Source organism: Somniosus microcephalus, chromosome 8 (genome assembly GCF_052327205.1).
Source record: "Somniosus microcephalus isolate GS21.2 chromosome 8, FLI_Smic_1.0, whole genome shotgun sequence".
NCBI classification, from domain to species: domain Eukaryota; kingdom Metazoa; phylum Chordata; class Chondrichthyes; order Squaliformes; family Somniosidae; genus Somniosus; species Somniosus microcephalus.
This window is the reverse complement of record NC_140994.1, coordinates 18,661,652-18,684,402: the sequence shown is the minus strand read 5'-3', so window position 1 is coordinate 18,684,402 and position 22,751 is coordinate 18,661,652. Positions and strand designations below refer to the sequence as shown.

General features: G+C 47.3%; 1 protein-coding gene across 3 annotated transcripts in view; it reads right to left on the bottom strand.

The window, feature by feature from the left end:
• The window catches only part of lzts2a (leucine zipper, putative tumor suppressor 2a), a 229,873-nt gene that overhangs the window by 157,068 nt on the left and 50,054 nt on the right, over positions 1-22,751 (bottom strand). For all 3 annotated transcript variants that reach the window (XM_085994310.1, XM_085994311.1, XM_085994313.1), the window contains exon 2: positions 9,142-9,225. The gene's annotated coding sequence lies outside the window, so the exon portion shown is untranslated. The remainder of the gene's footprint in view (positions 1-9,141; positions 9,226-22,751) is intronic.

Here is a 22,751-nt window from a genome sequence, read left to right as displayed (position 1 = left end):
TTGGAGTTCCACAAGTACGAGGTAAACAGAATTAACAGTTAAAATGTACGGGATGCACCGTAACCCACAGACTCAAAGCAGATTTCAAGAACTCACTCCTTTCAGACTGACGTTAGGCTTGAAATAATACCGTGCGTTATATTAGGATAGCGTTTTAAAATAACCAGCTTAAACTGCATAATCGTCCCTGTTAAAACTATTGTGCGCGCAGGTTTAACGTACGGCTCTCAGTCAGAACACGCGTTCAATCACTTGTACAAAGACTGCAGCCAGCGAGATGATAGAGTAAAAGGAGAAACTGTTTCCACCGTCCAAGGCTCCCCACAGTGAACAAGCTGGCGAAGACCGGCTGGGCACTTTCATCAGGCCTGTTACCGCCACCTTATGGCACATCACCAAAACTACACCCACCGCAAGAAAGCTCCAAATAATCTGCTGGGTTCTCATGTCTGTCAATCTATGTCTACTTATACTTCTATGTGTATGTGTGTTCGGGAGGGGGAGATGGAGATGTACTTCTATATTTGTTGATGTATTTGTGTTTTTGTATATCTCTGTGTGTACCTGTATCCTGGTTCACAAGGTTATCTGGATTTTCTATCCATATCTGTATATGTGAACCTGTATCTCAATTCTGTGTATATCGGTGTATGTGATATCGCACGACTCCACCCTGCCTCAGCTCATCTGCTGCTAAAACCGTCATCCATGCCTTTGTTATCTCCAGACTCGACTATTCCAACACTCCCCTGCCCGGCCTCAGCTCATCCAAAACTCGACTGCCCCGAATCCTAACTCGCACCAAGTCCCGTTCACCCATCACCCTGGTGCTCACTGACCTACCTTGGCACCCGGACCGGCAACACCTCAATTTTAAAATTCTCATCCTTGTTTTCAAATCCCTCCGTGGCCTCGCCCCTCCCTATCTCTGTAATCTCCTCCAGCCCCACAACCCTCCGAGATATCAGCGCTCCTCCAATTCTGGCCTCTTGCGCATCCCCATTTTTCAATCACTCCACCATTGGTGGCCGTGCCTTCAGCTCCAGCTCTCTACCTCTCTCTCCTCCTTTAACTCATCCTTGACACGCACCTCCTTGACCAAGCCTTTGATCACCTGTCCTAATAACGCTTCATCAAAGCAGGGAAATGAGTACAAAGCAGTGAAGTGGGCACAAAGAAGTTATGCTAAACTTTTATAAAACACTGGTTAGGCCTCAGTTGGAGTATTGTTTTCAATTCTGGGCCCCGCACTTTAGGAAGGATGTCAAGGCCTTGGAGAGTGTTCAGAGGAGATTTACGAGAATGGTACCAGGGATGAGGGACTTCAGTTATGTGGAGAAGCTGGGATTGTTCACCTTAGAGCAGAGAAGGTTAAGGGGAGATTTGATAGAGGCGTTCAAAATTATGAGGGGTTTTGATAGAGTAAATAAGGAGAAACTGTTTCCACTGGCGGGAGGGTTGGTAACCAGAGGACACCGATTTAAGGTAATTGGCAAAAAAGCCAGGAAGTGAGAGGAGGATAATTTTTTTTTTTAACGCAGCGAGTTATGATGATTTGGAACGCGCTGCCTGAAAGGGCGGTGGGAGCAGATTCAATAGTAACTTTCAAAAAGGGAATTGGATAAATACTTGAAGGGGAGAAATTTGTAGGGCGATGGGGAAAGAGCAGGGGGGAGTGGGACTAATGGGACAGCTCTTTCAAAGAGCCGGCACAGGCACGGTGGGCTGAATGGCCTCTTCCTGTGCTGTATCATTCTATGAGGCTCGGTGTCAAATTTTGTCTGATTGCACTCCTTTGAAGCGCCTTGGGATGTTGTTACTACCTGAAAAGGTGCTACATAAATGCAAGTTGTTGTTGTGTATCGCAGTTCTCTGTCCCAACCTGCAACCTCCACTCCAGCTGACTGCTTGTCCCCTGCTCCCTCTGCCCCACCAGCAGCAACTGATCCCTCAGTCACTACGACTGCTCTTTGGAACTCCATCAAAACCGTATTGCCCTCCAACCTCTCTCTCCCTTGCTTCAAAAGCCTCTTACAAATTTATAATTTTGCATTCTGGTACTCCCTTTAATTCTTTTCAAGCTCCTGTTTGGAGTCCTATACATCCCCATCTCCCATAAAGCACATCTTTTAACGTGAAGGGTGCTATATAAATGCAAACCGTTGTTGTTGCATGTGTCTATGTTTGTCGATATATTACTACATGCAGCAACAAGTTTGTATGTCTGGGAGGGAAGGAAGAGAAAGAAAGAAAGAGCAAGGGAGAAAAGAAAGAGAGAAAGTTATATTTGTACGCACTTCTATCACATCCTGAAGACCATTTCAGGCACTTACTTTGAAGTGGGATGACTGCTACGTGGGGAGACCTGGCTGTTCAGGTATGTTATGTTCATCTGTGAGTGCGCGTGTGTCTCTGTATCTGGAGAGTCTAGACGCGATTATCTGGAGGCAGGTTTGCATTAGCAGGCCTGCCAAGCTTCCAAGAGTCAAAATTTATGAGGTTGAAGACACAGCCAAGTGCTGAAGGCCCGAGGTGCAGGCCTGGGATTCAGGTGCTGCTTCAGGTCCCAACCACCCCCCTCCCCAAAAAAGCTATGCGTGGTCACAAATTCTTTATTTATTCTGTTCGATGTGAAGTACAAACCAAGTCATTAGACAAGTGTATATTTATATTATTAAAATTTACAAATCGAGTTACATCGAGTCTGCAGCACAGGAACAGGCCATTCGGTCCAACTGGCCTGTGCTCCGCACGAGCCTCCTCCCACCCCTCTTCATCTCACCCCATCAGCGTAACCCGCTATTCCCTTCTCCCTCAAGTGCTCATCCAGCTTCCCCTTAATCGCATCTATACTATTCGCCTCAACCGCTCCCTGTGGTCGCGAGTTCCAGATTCTCACCACTCTCTGGGTAAAGAATTTTCTCCTGAATTCCCGACTGGATTTATTAGTGACTATCTTATTTACGACCTCTAGTTTTGGATTCCTCTACAAGTGGAAACATTTCCTCTACATCTACCTTATCAAACCCTTTCAGAATTTTAAAGTCTTCTCATCAGGTTACCCGCGCCCCCCCCCCCCCACCCGCCCCACCCTCAGTCTTCTCTTTTCTAGAGAAAAGAGCCCCAGCCTGCTCACCCTTTCCTGATAAATATAACCTCCTCTCAGTTCTGGTATCATCCTCGCAAATCTTTTCCAGTGCCTCGATATCCCTTTCTACAACAAGCAGGCAATTATTCGGAATTGAGGCCGCCACCTTAAAAATAAGGCAGGTTCGGAAGGAGGGCCTTTGCCTCACTTATACAAAAGTGGTACATGAGCCCCTTCCAGGGGGAGCGGGCTGGAGGTGAACACACAGCACAAGACAACAGAAGCACGGAGATAAAGTGAAGTGTGAAGGGGCCAGTGGGCACACGGGTTACAAGTCGCTGTAACGTGACAGCAATGCGCAGACGTAGAGAACTTGTCACACCAATACAAATAGAAGATGAAGAGAAAACCGAGCAGATATATTCCTCTGGTGAAAAAGAAAAAAAAATGCCCAGGCCAGATTTTGAATTCAGTGCACATGTAGATAAAGAGATCAGTCACACTGCTGAGCTACAAGAGGAGCACTCAGCTAAACACCAGAGCTTCACACGCTGCCTCAGGTACTCCAGACACCCTCCATTAAATAATGGGACGTGTTCATTTTTTTTTTCTTCACTTTGTTGCCTCATCCCCACTCTCAGTACAAGATTCAGTCCCTGTTTAAACCATTACCACCCCACTACTAATCATCTTAGCTGAACCTCGACCTCAACATCTCTTACCTGAACAGTCTGGTACATGACACCAGTACCCGAGTAGCTTCTTAACCAACACTGGTAACTAAGCGGTCTCGCACCTGTATGTGACAACTGAGCGACTCAACGGACTTGTAACCATCAGCACTTCGCTCTCGTCTATGTTGAACAACGTAAAATTCTCTCTTCAGCGACAAGTTTGGATAGGACCAAATCCACGATTGTACTGCTGCTGTTTTTTCACATTTCGAGTGGACGTAATTTAAACATTCACAGCTGACTGAAATCCTAGTGACAACACTAAAAATAAGAGCCATGTAGCAGCAGAAAAGAGACCTTTAACTTTCCGTTTCCCACCTTTCCTGCTCCTTACCAAGTTCTTTTGGCAGTTGTTTTCTCACCACGCTTGTGCTCTCTCCTCTTCCCCCTCTCGCTTTGTGTTAAATGATAGAACTCGAGAAGCAGGGAAACCCATCTGGGTAGCAGATGGTGCTGAAGCTGTCTGATAATGCCGAGCTTAGTCATTTCCCCCTCGCAGTACATCGGCGAAGAGACTGCCGTTTCCCAGGGACTGATGCAGGGAAACATAGAAGATAGGAGCAGGAGTAGGCCATTCGGCCCCTCGAGCCTGCTCCGCCATTTAATGAGGTCATGGCTGATCATCCAAATTCAGTACCCGGTCCCTACTTTCTCCCCATATCCCTTGATCCCTTTAGCCTTAAGAAACATAGCCAACTCCTTCTTGAATATATTTAATGAATTGGCCTCTACTGCCTTCTGTGGTAGAGAATTCCACAGGTTCACCACTCTCTGGGTGAAAAAATTCCTCCTCATTTCTGTCCTAAATGGCTTACCCTTATCCTTAGACTGTGATCCCTGGTTCTGGACTCCCCGACCATCGGGAACATCCTTCCTGCATCTAGTCTGTCCAGTCCTGTCAGAATTTTATAAGTTTCAATGAGATCCCCTCTCATTCTTCTAAACTCCAGCGAGTACAAGCCCAATCATACATCATTCCTGCCATCCCAGGTATCAGGGAGATATGCAAGGTTTACTAGCACACGACACCCTATCAAGACTCACTGCACTGCAATCCCCCCCTGCCCCCGCCCCCCCAAGGACCTCAGAACTGTGGAACTCCTTCCCTCCTTCGGGTTTCTCTTCCTCTACAATCTTCACATTCTTCAAAACCCAAGCTTGGGATTATCTCGTTTGGTCTTTCCAACCTTGGTGGTGACCTGCGCTGTGGGCCAAGGCCTATAAGAAAGAAAAGACAGAACTCGCATTTCTACAACACCTTTCACAACCTCAGGACCTCCCAAAGCGCTTCACAGCCAACGAGGTACTTTTTAAAGTGCAGTCCTGGTTGTAATGTAGGAAACGCGGCAGCCAATTTGCGCACAGCAAGGTCCCACAAACAGCAATGAGATAAATGGCCAATAACGACCAGACAATCTGTTTCAGTGATGTTGATTGAGGGATTAAATATTGCCCAGGACACCAGGGATAACTCCCCTGCTCTTCTTCAAAATAGTGCCATGGGATCTTTCACGTTCACTTGGTTTATGTCTCATCCGAAAGACGGCACCTCTGACAGTGCAGCACTCCCTCAGCACTGCGCTGGGAGTGTCAGCCTAGATTTTGCGCTCAAGTCATAGTAGCAGGAGGAGGGGCCATTTAGCCCCTCGTGCCCGTTTTGCCATTCAATGAGATCATGGCTGATCCGCGACCTGACTCCATTCACCCGCCTTTGGCCCATATCCCTTAATAGCTTTGGTTAACAAAAATCTGGAGTGAGACTTGAACCCACAACCTTCGGACTCAAGAGGCGAGGGTGCTACCCACTGAGCCGTCACAAACACCCGTCACCTCCGTCCCTCAATAAAAAAAAAGAAATTGAAGGAGCCCAATTGGTGGCCGGTGAAAGCTCGTGTGGCTGAAGGTGCACTGAGCTCGTGATAAACTTCTCCGATTTTCTGGGCCTAGCTAAACTCCGGATGAGATTTTAAATTGTCAGCAGCAGATGCAATCAAATGCATGACTGCGCTGCCAGCTGCGTCCCTGCTCGTTTTTCTCTTGGGGAGGGGCGGGGGGTGGGTGTGGAAAATACAATAAATGCTGGATAACTAGAATAAAAGCAGAAAATGCTCAGCAGTATAGAAGGTCTATCGGCAAAGAGAAAGGACAGGCTAGCGTTCCTGTTCCAGTGTCCAGGCATATTCATTTCCCTACAATACAACAGTGACTACACTTTCAAAAGTAAATGTTACGGGATGTCCCACGGCCGTGAAAGGCGCTATATAACTGCAAGTTCTCTCTTCCTTTCATTGGTCTGGGCACAGCGAGTACTGGAAAAAATCAGGCAGGAGGGACGGGGGATTGGGGGGGGGGGGGCGGGGTGGGTAGGGGAGCATGTACCATTAACTGTGGCCGCAAAATGTTCTGCCCATTAATGGGTGGAAAAAAAAAATCACACACAATTTTTGTCCTTGCTGTCCCCAGGTGATCAAATAGGCCAGGTACAGGACCAGGAACATCTGCCCCAAAGGGTCTCCACCCAACATTCTAACCTGCGTCTTCTCTTTCCAGATGCTGCCTGATGTGCTGCACACTTCCAGCAGTTTCCACTGCTAGTTATTGGTTGCCATTCACACTACCAACAGGGGCGTCTTTTATGCGTCGGTTTTTGCAAGCGAGATACGTCTCTCTAGGATTGCTTTACAAAGCTGTCGAAACAGTCACCAAAAGAGGGGGGCAATCTTAGAACTCAAAAATCGCTGTGCTGAGAACCAATCGCACTCAATTCTTGAGGGATTGCCAATGTTAATTTATTTCTATTTATACACAATGGCCCCGGGACTTGCGGTCCTGGCGACGGCGACTTCAGGATTTAGCGCACGCGTGGCCTAACCCGGAAGTCCTGAAACTGCAGGATGTCTTTCACTGCTCTGACACAGGCTGCGATGCCTTCCCCCACCCCACCCCAAACAGAGCCGGCAATCAGCCAAATCTTTCAACTCATGGAAACTGATGAAAACTTTGGCTCTTCCACAGTAATTGCGCCATTAAATTCCCCACTAAAAGGTAGACCCTTTTGGTTTTAACAATGTCTGGACTGCTAAACAAAGGTTAGAGGCCTGAAAAACCTAATTTTAATTTTGTGCCGTATATAAATTTAAATTATATTTTGGATTTTTGTTTTTCAGGTTTGCCTTCCCACCCCCGTGTGAGAGCCCCAATCTTTGTTTTGCTCTCTCTAACATTTTTAAAAAGTTAGAACCTAAAAAGGAGCTCACCCACTTCCTGGTTCGCTGCCCGAGAGAATTCTGCATTTTGATTGGCTGCTTAGACAGCTTGATGACGTCACAGCAGCTCGCGTTAGGGAATCCCCATTACCATCTGTTGATGTCAAGTACGGGTCGGAGCAACTGAAATCCTCGCCACAGGGGACTGCGAGGTCTTTGTGCGAGGCTTAATTCGGGGCCAGCGGCGAGCGCCTTGGCTTCACCGCTGACCGCAAATTCTGGGCCAATAAGAATAAGTATTGAATTCAGTCCCTCCCCCTCCCCCCCCACACAACTCTAAACAAAGGAGGAAATTTTCAGAAAAACTCAAGTCAAGACATAAACTTGTAATTGTGACTGGACTATTTCCCATTCGGAGATGATCATAGAAACATAGAAGATAGGAGCAGGAGTAGGCCATTCAGCCCCTCGAGCCTGCTCCGCCATTCAATGCGATCATGGCTGATCATTCAAATTCAGTACCCTGTCCCTGCTTTCTCCCCATATCCCTTGATCCCTTTAGCCTTAAGAAATATATCTAACTCCTTCTTGAATATATTTAATGAATTGGCCTCTACTGCCTTCTGTGGCAGAGAATTCCACAGGTTCACCACTCTCTGGGTGAAGAAATTCCTCCTCATCTCAGTCCTAAATGGCTTACCCCTTATCCTTAGACTATGACCCCTGGTTCTGGACTCCCCCGCCATCGGGAACATCCTTCCTGCATCTAGTCTGTCGAGTCCTGTTAGAATTTTATAAGTTTCAATGAGATCCCCTCTCATTCTTCTAAACTCCAGCGAGTATAAGCCCAATCGACCCAATCTCTCCTCATACGTCATTCCTGCCATCCCAGGTATCAGCCTGGTGAATCTTCGCTGCACTCCCTCCATGGCAAAAACATCCTTCCTCAGATAAAGATCAAACCTTAACTCAACCCTGGGCAAGATTACATTGTTATCAATAAGGTGTGGTAAAGCATCAGTCGGCCTAGGCAGTCCCTGTTCAAAGGAGGAAGCTGTTGAGAGGAAGCCTCTGGCAACTTTCCAGAGATTAGAGAGTCCCTGCTAGTCTCCCCCCTCCCTTAGCGCTGTTGCCGAGCGTAGCTATTACATTGTCACTGTTATTACAGCAATTAATTAAAGATCCCTCAAAGTCAGTCTACGAGCACAGAAAACATCAGTTGCTTAATAGTCTTGATGAATATTTAATTAATTTGGAAGGTCGTACAGTCTGTTGAAGTTATCTCCCAAGATGTTAACCTGGATCCTCTCTAATGCCTTCTTCTGGCTCAAAGTCTGAGCAAAGTTCCTCCTGGATGAGGCTAAACCTCATTTCTGAGCATCAATAGAACCATCTTAATCCATAATATTCCCAGGAATGTCAATCCAAGCCATCAGCAATCTAGCACAATGAGGAACAACAACAACTTGTATTTATATAGCGCCTTTAACATAGTAAAACGTCCCAAGGCGCTTCCCAGGAGTATTTATAAGACAAAAAATTTGACACCGAGCGACATAGGGAGAAATTAGGGCAGGTGACCAAAAGCTTGGTCAAAGAGGCAGGTTTTAAGGAGCGTCTTAAAGGAGGAAAGAGAGGTAGAGAGGTGGCGAGGTTTAGGCAGGGAATTCCAGAGCTTAGGGCCTAGGCAACAGAAGGCACGGCCGCCAATGGTTGAGCGATTATAATCAGGGATGCACAAGAGGGCAGAATTAGAGGAGCGCAGATATCCCAGTGGGGTTGTGGGGCTGGAGGAGATTACAGAGATAGGAAGGGGCGAAGCCATGGAGGGATTTGAAAACAAGGATGAGAATTTTGAAATCAAGGCGTTGCTTAACCAGGAGCCAATGTAGGTCAGCGGGCACAGGGGTGATGGACGAATGGGACTTGGTGCGAGTTAGAATAAACAAACAGATGTAATAATGAAGGACAGCTCAACAGTAACAACCAGAATTCAGTCTCATGTGGACTCTCGCAGTGTCTTCTACAGAATCTTAATTGAGTCATTAACTTGGCTGGATTACTAATGTCAACAAAGACAAGATAACTAAATCAAATTGATAGTGTACCTTACCTGTCCCATTTGTGTTTTTCACTTTCCTGCCATTTTCCTCATCCTTTGTGAAAGAATCGCTCCAGATGACACATTGGATACAGTCTGGCAAGATTGGAGAATGAGCTGCGTTAGTAAACAGGCTGTAGGAGCACAGGCGAAGATAGATCGAGTTTTCAACGCTGCTGGCTTCAGGAACCTCCTGGGGAGATCCCAAGTCCAGGGCCCCAGTTTGAAAACCTACACCAGAGACCATCGATAGACTTTACCTCCGATAACACATCCTGCTAACTGCCTGAAAGGGCGGTGGAAGCAGATTCAATAGTAGCTTTCAAAAGGGATTTGGATAAATACTTGGAAAGGGCTCTGGGGAACGAGCAGGGGGGAAGTGGAACTAATTGGAGAGCTCTTTCAAAGAGCCGGCACAGGCACGATGGGCAGAATGGCCTCCTCCGGCGCTGTGTGATTCTATGATTACTCAATGGCATTCGGCTGATTTTGATGGGAAGGAGAAAGTGGAGTTTCACGAGCGAGACTGGACCCCCAGAGATCCTGAGTCAGAGATTCCAGTGACCACCCCCCCAATCATCTGTTCTTGAGGAAAGTTTTAAATGCGTGTGGGTGGGGGGTGGTTTTCTAATCAAAATATCTGATTGTTGAGTTTGCACTACCTGTTACATCACTGCGACGGACGAGTCTAGACACAGATACCAATGTAACATCTGTAATGTATCGTGAGAAACTGCAACCTCACCGCGTAGTGATTCCCACAACACAACAGAGGGTGTGGCCTACAGCAATTACACCCAGTGTGAACCTTTTTACCAATTTTCCTTTTAATGCTTCAATTAACGAGGCTTTTGATCCTGCCTTCTTAATCATGGCTCACAGTCATTAAAAAGGCCTTCATCCAGGCTGAGGTCCCATTGCATTCCCCAGTGCTGACACCCGCCACATGATGATTACAGAAACTTAATTAAAAAGGACCTCCCAGTTGGCTCAACACTGCCTGGGGCTAGACTTAGTTACACAAAATATTAAAGGTCCCAGGTTTGATCCCTGGTCTGTGTTGAATTGGCTGATCGCAGCACAGTTGGCATTAGCAGCTCGACAAATGGCCTCAATGTCTCTGGGTAAAGGAGGAGAGAAGTCAGCCAGGGTACACAAATCTTTGAAGGATGGCGGGACAAGTTGACGAGGCTGTTTTAAAAAAAAAGCCATGGGGATCCTGGGCTTTACCAACAGAGGCATAGGGCAAGATTTTCATTGGGCCGCGGAGTCGGGATTGGAGGCGTGCGGGGGGTTAAAATCCCAAAATCAGGGGTCCCGACCCCATCCCGCACCCAAACCCGCCTCCATGCCAGTTTCAAAGGAGGTGGGTACCCGCCCCGCACTGGGTCCCGCCTACCCGAGGCGGGAAGGGATTAGTGCCAATTAACTGCCTGTTAACAGGTAGTTAATAGGCAGTTTTTAGCCTATTCCCTATTTTTGATGTTGAAGTGTGGGATTCCCGACGGCTCCAAACCACGCCAAGTTAGAGGAGTCGGGCCGTCGGGTTGAAGGGCTTGGAGGGGTCGAGATGTCGGTGTTCAGGTGAGTGATGTGTGCATGAGTGCAAAGGTAAGTGTGCTTGGTGTGTCTAAAGTGATTAAAGAAGTGTAAATTACCTTTTCTTACCTTTTCAGGCTTCCTTCCTTCAGGTCTCGGGAGTCCCTCATCTCACCGGCACAGAAAGCAGAATGGCTGCGAACTGTCAAAAGTGACAGCCTTCAGCTTACTGTGCAGGAGAGATTTCTAACTGAGTCTGTGGAGAAAGACTCATGTTAGAAGTAAGACTGTCAGTGTTTGACAGCTTCAAACAGCTGTGAAACACTGATAGACTCTTGACAGATGAAATGTCAATCTGTGACGTCACCTGTTGCCGGGTGGCCCTTAATTGGCCTGCTGAGCCCGCTGGGTGGGCTCAACAAGGTCAATCAAGTTAAAATCGCGTGGATTGGCCGCATCTCAATGGAGGCGGGACTACAACCCCGAAAGTTGTAGTCCCGCCTCCAACCTGACTCCCGAGTTAAATTCCTGCCCATAGAGTACAAAAACAAGGAAGTTACGCTAAACAGGCATAAATCATTGGTTAGGCCTCAGCTGGAGTACGGTGTCCAATACTGGGCACCACACGTTAGGAAGGATCTCAAGGTCTTGGAGAGGGTGCAGAGATTTGCTGGAATGGAACCAAGAATGCGGGACTTCAGTTATGAGGCGCGGCTATGTTCTCCTTAGATCAGAGAAGGTTAAGGGGAGATTTAATAGAGGCGTTCAAAATGATGAGGGACTTTGATAGAGTAGATTTGGGGAAACTGTTTCCACTGGCGGGAGGGTCGGTAAGCAGAGGACGCAGATTTAAGATAAGTGGAAAGAGAACCAGAGGGGAAGATGAGGAGAATTTTTTCCCCGCAGTGAGTTGTTGTGATCTGGAATGCGCTGCCTGAAAGGGCGGTGGAAGCAGATTCAATCTTAACTTTCAAAAGGAAATTGGATAAATACTTGAAGGGGAAAATGTTTTGGGGGAAGGGGAAACAGGAGCGGAATGGGACTAATTGGAGAGCTCTTTCAAAGAGCCGGCACAGGCACGATGGGCCGAATGGCCTCCTTCTGTGCTGTGTCATTCTAGGATTCTAAAGGCTGTTGAGTCTAAAATGGAACCGACTGCCTAGCTGCACTGTCAGAAGAAATTAAATAAATGTGGTGGCGGAGGGAGGCGGTCAGGTTTTAACCATCAGCCGTGACTACACCAATTACAATATCAGCACTCAGAGAATCAGACTCCAGGGTAGCCCCTCTACCACCGTCAGTCAATCTGAAGTGCCCCGTGAAACTGAAGGGTCGCGTGTCTGCTCGAGATCACTAAAGAGAGACATTTTCAGTGACTGGGCCTCGCGGTTGTTGGTTTCGTTAACCAATATGTCGAAAGGGATTTTTTAATCAGCCTGCTTTCTAAATTCTCATTATGATTAAAACCCGCTGAGAGGCACAGACGCAGCAAACACGTTGATTTAAGCGGTGAGCACAGAACTAAAGGGTACATATGTTTACATTACCTCAGGTGAAAGTGAAGGCTTGGGAGGGACTTTCTCCTCCACAGTCTAATGAGCATGGAACAGTGTCACAGGCAATGCCTTGGAGGTAGAGACAATTCACCCATTTAAAGGGGAGGTGGATAAAGGATCTAGTTGGGAATGGGATTGGTGATGTTTTTTTTTTAAAGGAGATATGCTACAGATTGCGGGGATCAGACACTGCTCCATTCTCAGAGCACCATCACCTCAAGGACTGTGGCAGTACAAGGAGGAGGCCCCACCACCGCCTCGGATCAATTAGGGATGGGCCATGAATTTGCGGCGTCTCAGGAATTCCGGGCCCACCACGTTTATGCGGTCTGACTTCAGTACAGCGGATTTCAACCATTTGCAGCCCCCGATCCCTTCATTTGAAGAAATACGAACGCACTCTTACACTTAGAACACGAAGCCCGAGTGTCTCCTTGTCTATCAGACTCCAAAGCCAATTCCACACCAATGTGGTTGACTGTAAACTGCATCCCCCCCCCCACCCCCCACGGAAGTGGCCTTAGCAAGCCACTCAGTTGTGTCAAACCACCACCACCTTCTCAGGGGCAACTGGGGATGAGCAATAAATGTGGCCTCGCCAGCGATGCCCGCATCCCGAGAATGAACAAAGTACCCACCATCTAGCCAGAGGTTGCGGATTTGATCCCTAGTCTGTGCTGAGCTCGTTGACCTCAGCCGAGGTAACTTGGGCCACTCCAGTTCAATGTCAGCTTGGCTCGTTTTGCTAGCACTCACGGCTCCGAGGCTGGGGGTGGCGCGGGGGTGCGGCGGGGGGGGGGGGGTGGCAGTGGGTTCTGAACCACACACCAGAAGCCTGAACTCAATCTAGATCATAGAAAAATAGAAGATAGGACCAGGATTGGGCCATTAAGCCCCTCGAGCCTGCTCCGCCATTTAATGAGATCATGGCTGATCATCCAAATTCAGCACCCTGTCCCTGTTTTCTCCCCATATCCCTTGATCCCTTTGGCCTTAAGAAATATATCTAACTCCTTCTTGAATATATTTAATGAATTGGCCTCAACTGCCACAGGTTCACCACTCTCTGGGTGAAGAAATTCCTCCTCATCTCTGTCCTAAATGGCTTACCCCTTATCCTTAGACTGTGACCCCTGGTTCTGGACTCCCCGGCCATCGGGAACATCCTTCCTGCATCTAGTCTGTCTAGTCCTGTTAGAATTTTATAAGTTTCAATGAGATCCCCTCTCATTCTTCTAAACTCTAGCGAGTATAAGCCCAATCGACCCAATCTCTCCTCATACATCATTCCTGCCATCCCAGGTATCAGTCTGGTGAATCTTCGCTGAACTCCCTCCATGGCAAGAACATCCTTCCTCAGATAAGGCAACCAAAACTGCACACAATACTCAAAGTGTGGTCTCACCAAGGCCCTGTACAACTGCAGCAAGACGGATCGACGGTCCCGGTGCAGTCCTGAGGGAGCGCTGCATTATTAGTGGCGCCGCCCTGCAGATGAGACATTAAGCCGGGCTGCTATCTGTGTGTTCTGGCGGACTTAAAAAAAAACACGTCACCACCCAGGGCACTATTTGAAGAAGGGCAGAAGGTGTCCGGTCACCTTCACCTGGCGCCCTGTGTAGTGTATGTACCTTTAAGAGAGAACTACTTTTACAGCTCCTGTATACTGTAGTACCGGCAGTGACCACACCTGTATATAAGCCCTGAGCAGGCATCTGTACTGTTAGTTTTTAGACTACCCTCATCCAGTAAACACCCGTTGATTGTTGATCTGCAGTCTCCGTCTATTTATTGAAGAACACCATACCTTAAGATTCACGGATTTAATACCCTGGCCAACATTTCTTTCTCAAATCACCACCGCCAAAATTGTGGGATCTTGCTGTGCACAGAATGGATGCAGCGACGCAGTTCAAAATAATTCCGATGTAAAGTGCTTTGAGATATTGCTGCGATGCGATACGGTGCTTGTAAATGTGGAAAACTGGATGGGAGTTATTGCCATCTGGTGGCCAGAAACTAAGCAGCAGTTTGTAACTTGGGAAGGAAGGTTTCGGTCGTGGGGACAAGTGGATAAAATACGGACAATATATATATTTTTTTAAAAGAGGCTTATTGTTCAGAGGAGAATGTCTGATTTAAAGTAACCGTCACAAATGATTACCGAGATATTACAGCGCTATTAAGAAGGGCAAGTCTTTCTTTTCTGTCCTTAACAGGCCTCAGCAACCCAGGGCTAGGAAGGGGGGGGGGGGGTGGCGGGGGGAAGTGGGGGAGGTAAAAGATCAACCTTGGTCCTCCACCCCCCCCACCCCACAACGACCTCTACCAGGAGTAACATCAGGTGAGAGGAGGACCCCAGCCTCTCTCCCGACCATCTGACAGCCTGTTGGCGCCCATTATCTCTGCTCACACCCCGGGGAATGGGCTGTCCAAGCAATGTACGAGGGGTCAGACACTGCCCGTGGAACCCCACCCCAGCAAGCAAGCAACGCCTTGGTGACTGGATGGGCGAAAGCTGGAAGAACAAGACATTTTTTTTTTTAAAAAACCTTAAATACTCTTTGGGGGGGGGGGTGAGTGGAAGGGTCATTTTGACTTTGGGTGCCGAGAGAGGTGATCGAGTCAGGCACCCGATAGACGTCTCTCCTGACTCACTTCAATAGAAATGAAAATCGGGAGAGGTGTACAAATCGGCAGAGGCTGTTCCGATATCGCCTGTTTTACACTGGCATCCAAAGTCAACATTACCTCCTTGGACTCACTCTCTGCTGCTTGACCATCAGTAACCAGAAGCCCCTCCTAGCAAGAGGCGAGCGAGTACGGCTTAAAATTCCCCTCCCCATTACTTAACGGCGGAGAAATTAAAATAATATTCTATTTTTTTTTCCTGGGGGAGCACTAAAATCTAGGCTGACACTCCCAGTGCAGTGCTGAGGGAGTCGTCTTCTTGGGCAGTCCCTCGGAACCGAGGATGACTTGCTTCCACATTAAAAATGGGTTCGCAGGTGACTGATGAGTCCAATGCGGGACCGACAGTCTCTGTCACAGGTGGGGCAGACGGTGGTTGAAGGGGCGGGTAGGTGGGGTGCTTGGGTTGACGTGCGCTCCTTGCGCTGCCTGCGTTTGGCTTCCGCTTGCTCAAAATTGGAAATTGTTAGAGATGTAACAGATTTTAAGCAAGTACAGAGGCAGGGAGAGGTGGGGGGTGGGGGGAAAGAACAAAACAAACCCTGTGATAGGGTGGAAGGCAGGAGAGATTAAACGATGGTGCGAGGCGAAAGGAGATGGTAATGGGAAAGGTAAAGAAACAAAAGATGGGTCTAGAGAAGGTGTAAATGGGAACAGCAGAATCAGCAGCAACAACTGCTGCCCGAAAAAGTGGGGGCAGAGGTTATGCTCTGAAATTGTTGAACTCAAAGTGCCTAATAGAAAGATGAGGTGCTGTTCCTCGAGCTTCATTGGAACAGTGTAGGAGGCCGAGGACAGAGAGGTCAGAGTGGGAGTGGGGCGGAGAATTAAAGTGACAGGCGACCGGAAGCTCGGGGTCATGCTTGCGGACTGAACGGAGGTGTTCCGCAAAGCTCTGGGATGTTCGGAGGTCCTAAAAGGCGCTATATAAAGGCAAGTCTTTCTTTCAGTGTTAGCGAGGCTTTAAGATCAGTTTAAACGCTGCTTGCTACTACGTTATCGCATTCGTATCAAATTCTTCTCCCGACTTACTTTGGATTGAGGCCTCCATTATTCAAAAGGAATCGGGTTGATAGGGTGGCAGTGAGAGTCGTCATTGTTTAAGCACATTAAGCATTGAAATGATAATACGGCTCGAGCCACCCCCCCAGGTCTAGTGCACAAAACCACTGAATCACTCAGCATCTAATTCAGGGCTCACTCTGATATTAATTACTTTTGAGTAAGTGGGGGGAGGCGGGGGGGGGGGGGAGAATCCAAGCTGTGTAAAGAGAGATAGGAAGGGACACACGGAGGTTAAAAACTTGACCTGCAATCGCCTCATCCTTGAGTAAATGAGTCCCGCAAATGGCCCACTTCAACTGTGAGCCTTTCTCCGCAGAGCGCCAAGTGATTGTCGGTCCATATTTAAAAATGAATGGGTTTTCTCGCCTCTATTTAAAAATAGCAGAGCTGGAGGGGAGCTCAGGTAATTTATTCTTTTCACTTGTAATAAAGAGGGAGGCGTTTGATCGAAATAAATTAAAAGAGTAAATGAAAAGGCTAAATTTTGAGAGACCCCTCCATAGTCAGCAAGGCCTCGCGCGCAATATCTGCGCAGACTTGTCTAGAATAGAATCATAGAATGGTTACAGCACAGTAGGAGGCCATTCGGCCCGTTGAGCCCGTGCCGGCTCTCTGCAAGGGCACTTCAGCTAGTCCCACTCTCCCCGCCCTTTCCCCATAGCCCTGCAAATCTTTTTTCCTTCAGGTACTTATCCAATTCCCTTTTGAAAGTCACAATTGAATCTGCCTCCACCACCCTTTCAGGTAGTGCATTCCAGATCTTAACCACTCAATTCAATTCAATTCAATTCAATTCGCTTTATTGGCATGACAAGTTACATCTTATGTTGCCAAAGCATCGGAAAACATTCATGTTTGTTCACAAAAATATAGATCTATCCATACAGTGTATAAACAGATATATCCCTGAGTGTATAAATATACATTCATATAGTTTGTATATACTCTTTTCTTATATTTAGTGGTTGTCCCTCTGTTTATGGCAAGCTGTAACATAGTGTGCCGCTAAGGTTACACAATTTCTCTCTTCCCCTAGTAGGTATGGGAGTTTTTGGTCGTCATTCAAATTTCTGAATTCCGGGCATATTTTTGTGAATTTTGGGTAGAAATTCTCCCTTATGCCCTGATATTTTCTACAAGCTGTGAGGAAGTGCATCTCTGTCTCCACCACTCCCTGACTGCAGTGAGAGCATATCCTGTCCTCTCTTGTTAGCCGGGTCTGTCTGCGTAAAAAATTTTTTTCTCACGTCGCCTTTGGTTCTTTTGCCAATCACCTTAAATCTGTGTCCTCTGGTTACCAACCCTTCTGTCAATGGGAACAGTTTCTCTCTATCTACTCTGTCTAGGCCCATCTGTCTGGAGGTTCGAGTGCTGGATTCCAGGGGCTGAGACTCCGCTGTTTGGACACCCTCTGCCCTAGAGGACCGATAAAGATGGAAAACATTTAAGTCTCAACTTTTGTTAAGTTGCACACGCTGGTTGATTTAATTTTGAAGACTCTACCCTTTGAAAGCTGCACCTTTAAATACAGTCTACGCCTGTTAATTCAAAGCTGGGGTTAAAAGCTGGGGTTACTTGGCACTAAAAATTGGATTATCCAATTATTTGGATTAAGCAATATAATTTAGTGGAAACTTCGTACTCTCAAAAAAACCAATTTGAATTAAACATCAAATTAACAAGAGATATTTAAATATGTAGTGTTGTGGTATTCATCATGGTGTCTTTTATTTAAATCCCATTACGTGTAAGGTTGCACTTTCATATCTTGCTCACCTACTTAATTTCAGATTGAGTTTAGCTATTCAGAAATCAAACAGCCCAGCCATCCCTTCCCTCTTTCTACAGGGCCTCTCGCTACATGCGGGATCCCGAGAGACGTGAATAGAGAGAAGATTGTCAGGTGCAGTGGATCATGCCGAGGTTGGGCAATAGATTTTTATTGCCGTGTCTGGGGCTGTAGCAAGGATATAATACAGAGTGCCTCGCCCACTGTCAATACCGGGCGGTCTCAGTTGGAGAGATAGCCGCGTGGATGCGCAAGACTCCAACTGGGCTCAGTGGTTGTGGAATGAGATCGTCAGCCATCATTTCACCAGAGACCGCTCGGAAGCAAATGCAGCATCTAATTTCTACACAGAAGAGGTCCCACAAACAACAAATGAGATGAATGGCCAGTTACTGACAGAACAGGGAAGGCCCGTGTTTGGATTTGTGTTGGGATATTCAGAAAGCATTCGGTAAGGTGCAACAAAAGAGGTTGCTACACAAGATTAGGGTTCATGGGGCTGGGGGTAACATATTAGCGTGGATTGAGGATTGGTTAATTGATGGCAAGGTGTAACTAGTGGAGTAGGGCCTGACAGGGTAGATGCAGGGAGGCCGTTTCCCCTGGCTGGGGAGTCTAGAACCAGGGGTCACAGTCTCAGGATAAGCGGTCGGCTATTTAGGGCTGAGATGAGGAGAAATTTCTTCAGAGGATTATGAATCTTTCAGATGAGACGTTAAACCGAGGTCCCATCTGCTCTCTCAGGTGGATGTAAAAGATCCCATGGCACTATTTCGAAGAATAGCAGGGGAGTTCTCCCCGGTGTCCTGGGGCCAGTATTTATTCCTCAATCAACATCATTAAAATAGATTATCTGCTCATAATCACGTTGCTGTTTGTGGGGGCTTGCTGTGCGCAAATTGGGTTCTGCTTATCCTGCATCACTACACTTCAAAAGTACTTCATTAGCTGTAAAGTGCTTTGGCACATCCTGAGGTCATGAAAGGTGCTATAGAAATGCAAGTCTGTCTTTCTTCGGAATTCTCTGCCCCAGAGGGCTGTGAATGTGCAGTCGTCGAGTATATTCAAGACAGAGATCGGTAGATTCTTGGACACTAAGGGAATCAAGGGATATGGGGGAAAGTGGAGTTGAGGTAGAAGATCAGCTATGGTCGTATTGAAAGGCGGAGCAGGCTCGATGGGCCGTGTGGCCAACTCCTGCTCCTAATTCTTATGCTCTTACGTTCATTTGTTTTTGCTGGTGCTGATGAGGGAGGAATGTTGGCCAGGACAGAGGGGGAGCTCCCTACTCTCTCAAAAGTGCCACAGGGCCTTTTACATCCAACTGAGCAGGCAGACAGAGTCTGGGTTAAGGACCAAAAAATGACGTCTCTGACAATGCAGCACGCTGCCAAAGTATCAGTCTAGACCATGTGCTCAAGTCAGAAGGTTGGGGCTTGAACCATAACCTTCTAACTTAGGCAGGAGTGTTATCAACACAGCAAAGTTGAAAGGTTACCCTTTGATGAAGCTTCCAGATTAAAACAAGAGTTTCCAATCTTATTGCATCACCACTCAGCATTACAAATGTTATCCACATTGCATCACTGATAGTTCAGAGACACACGAGTAACATAGAAACCTAGAAGATAGGAGCAGTAGGCCATTCGGCCCCTCGAGCCTGTTCCGCCATTTAATGAGATCATGGCTGATCATCCAAATTCAGTACCCTGTCCCTGCTTTCTCCCCATATCCCTTGATCCCTTTAGCCTTAAGAAATATATCTAACTCCATCTTGAATATATTTAATGAATTGGCCTCAACTGCCTTGCGTGGTAGAGAATTCCACAGGTTCACCACTCTCTGGGTGAAGAAATTCCACCTCATCTCTGTCCTAAATGGCTTACCCCTTATCCTTAGACTGTGACCCCTGGTTCTGGACTCCCCCGCCATTGGGAACATCCTTCCTGCATCTAGTCTGTCTAGTCCTGTCAGAATTTTATAAGTTTCAATGAGATCCCCTCTCATTCTTCTAAACTCCAGCGAGTATAAGCCCAATCGACCCAATCTCTCCTCATACGTCATTCCTGCCATCCCAGGTATCAGCCTGGTGAATCTTCGCTGCACTCCCTCCATGGCAAGAACATCCTTCCTCAGATAAGGAGTACACAGGATGGGAATGTTACTGTCCTCAACAGTACGAAGATTGAGTTTTAGCAAGGTGGTTTGCTAAGTCGAAGCATCCAGCTCAGATATTGGGGCAATTTTGAATTTGGGTGACCGTGTAAAGCAGGCGATATCGGATCAGTCACCCGTTCTACATCTCTCCTGATTTTCATGTGGAAATGGACCCGACCCGACATTGCCCATTTTACACAATTGCCCAAGTCAGCACGTTATTTCGCACAAACACGTCGAACAAAAAACAGAGCATTCAGGTAAGTGTCTAACATTGGCAGGACTTAACCTTTTAAACTTTCAGATATGGGAGTGGAAATCAGGTGACGTTATCATTCCATTCACCCAGTTTACCCGAAGACATCCTATCCCCATTGACTCCAAGTACGGAGCCCTCTAGAGCCGGGAGAGCAATAACCTGTACATCTACATTTAAGGAGCACCAGCCATTGTGCAGAGCTGGCAACCAGTGATTCAACCACCGACACGGCTACTGCAGGTAAAGATTTTGTTTGAAATATAGCCCAAGATATCTCCGCATCCAATGGAGAGGCAAAGTCCATTGAAGAGCAGTGTGCAACTGATCTAATCCAGTCCTGGCTCCAACATTCATTCATTACGATGAGCAAGAAGGAAGAAAAGAAGACAAGGTTGTGCGGAATGCAGTATTACAAGGTGAAACAGATAAAGATTTCACCTGGAATCACCTCGTCCACAAAAGGTAGGAGTTGCACGGGGCTGCGAATGACTCATTTCACTGGTGACCCTTCACCCTCACCAGTGCCGAGTGATCTGTAGTCTGGATAAATATCAGTCAGCTTTCAGTCACCTAAAGACTACAAGAAGAAAATCCCCGCAGTATATTAGACCAGATTTCCTTCAACCATACACGAACACAGATTATCTGGTGGAGATACTCAGCAGGTCAGGCAGCATCTGTGAAGAGAGAAAGAGTGTTAACGTTTCAGGTCGATGACCTTTCGTCAGATGATGGTCCGCCTCGCTAACTTGGCGTGGTTTGGAGCCGTCGGGAATCCCACACTTCAGGAATAAAAATAGGGATTAGGCTAAAAACTGCCTGTTAACTACCTGTTCACAGGCAGTTAATTGGTACTAATCCCCTTCCCGCCTCGGAGAGGCAGGTCCCAGCGCGGGTCGGGTACCCGCCTCCTGGGAAACTGGCATGGAGGCGGGTTAGGGGCGGGATGGGTTTGTGCCCCCCGATTGAGTTTTTAACCCCCCCACACGCCTCCAATCCCGCCTCCATGGCCCAATGAAAATCCTGCCCATTATCTTGCACCGAAGTCCTCAACTCGAGAGAGCGAGAGAACGAGAGAAAAATACATGATTTGGGAATTTGTGCACAAGCTTCGCCAAAATACAATTCCAAGCAGGTTACAATTGCTTACACGGCAAATGGAAGGATGTTCAAGGATTGTGCGGCTGCTGTCCAGCTAGCAGGAAATGTAACATAAACTCCTGGTCAGAAAGGGATACACTCAAGGACACTTTCCATCAGGAATGCGAGTAAATATTTTTTTTTACATGTCTTTTCCTGACACAAAAGCCAATTGAAGCATCTGCGTCATCGGTCTTCATTTCAGGGGAACTCCCCCTTACAAGTTCTCAAACAGCAGCTTGTGGTTAGGCTCTGCAGCTAGATGTCGCAATCGTGCTCACTGGGAGTAAAATATTCAGCGCGCTGAACTACACAAATGCTGGACCCCGGTCCACTTTAGACTATTTTGGCTCCAAGACCCCAGGAGAACTCCCCCTGCTCCTCTTCGGAATAGTGGCCATGCGATCTTTTACGCGCACCTTAGGGGGGGCAGACGGGACCCCGGTTTAACATCTCATCCGAAAGACGGCACCTCTGGCAGTGCAGCGCTCCCTCAGCACCGCACTGGGAGTGTCAGCCTAGATTATGTACTTAAGTCGCTGGAGTGGGGCTTGAACCCACCACCTTTTGATTCAGAGGCGAGAGAGAGAGTGCTGCTGCTCGCTGAGCCACGGCTGACACAAGAGAATTGTAACCTTTCCTGTTTGTCAGATCACAACATTTTATGAGACGGAGATTAGTCAGGTAAATTGGGCAAGTCATTAGCGGGTTAGCCAGAGCCTGATGCCTTTGGGTAAACGATCTCATAGAAACATAGAAGATAGGAGCAGGAATCGGCCATTCGGCCCCTCGAGCCTGCTCCGCCATTCAATGCGATCATGGCTGATCATCCAAACTCAGTACCCGGTCCCTGCTTTCTCCCCATATCCCTTGATCCCTTTAGCCTTAAGAAATATATCCAACTCCTTCTTGAATATATTTAATGAATTGGCCTCTACTGCCTTCTGTGGTAGAGAATTCCACAGGTTCACCACTCTGGGTGAAGAAATTCCTCCTCATCTCTGTCCTAAATGGCTTGCCCCTTATCCTTAGACTGTGACCCCTGGTTCTGGACTCCCCGACCATCGGGAACATCCTTCCTGCATCTAGTCTGTCTAGTCCTGTCAGAATTTTATAAGTTTCAATGAGATCCCCTCTCATTCTTCTAAACTCCAGCGAGTACAAGCCCAATCGACCCAATCTCTCCTCATACGTCATTCCTGCCATCCCAGGTATCAGCCTGGTGAATCTTCACTAAACTCCTTCCATGGCAAGAACATCCACTAACATATCTGAGAAGTTTAAAAGGTGAAGACAGTTAAGTTCTGCCAATGTTAAATACTTACACTTGAATGCCCCATTTTCTGTTCTGTGTGTTTGTGTGGAACAACACACTTTTCATGAAGGCAATGCCCCATTAAATATGGTTATTTTTTTAAAAGATCAA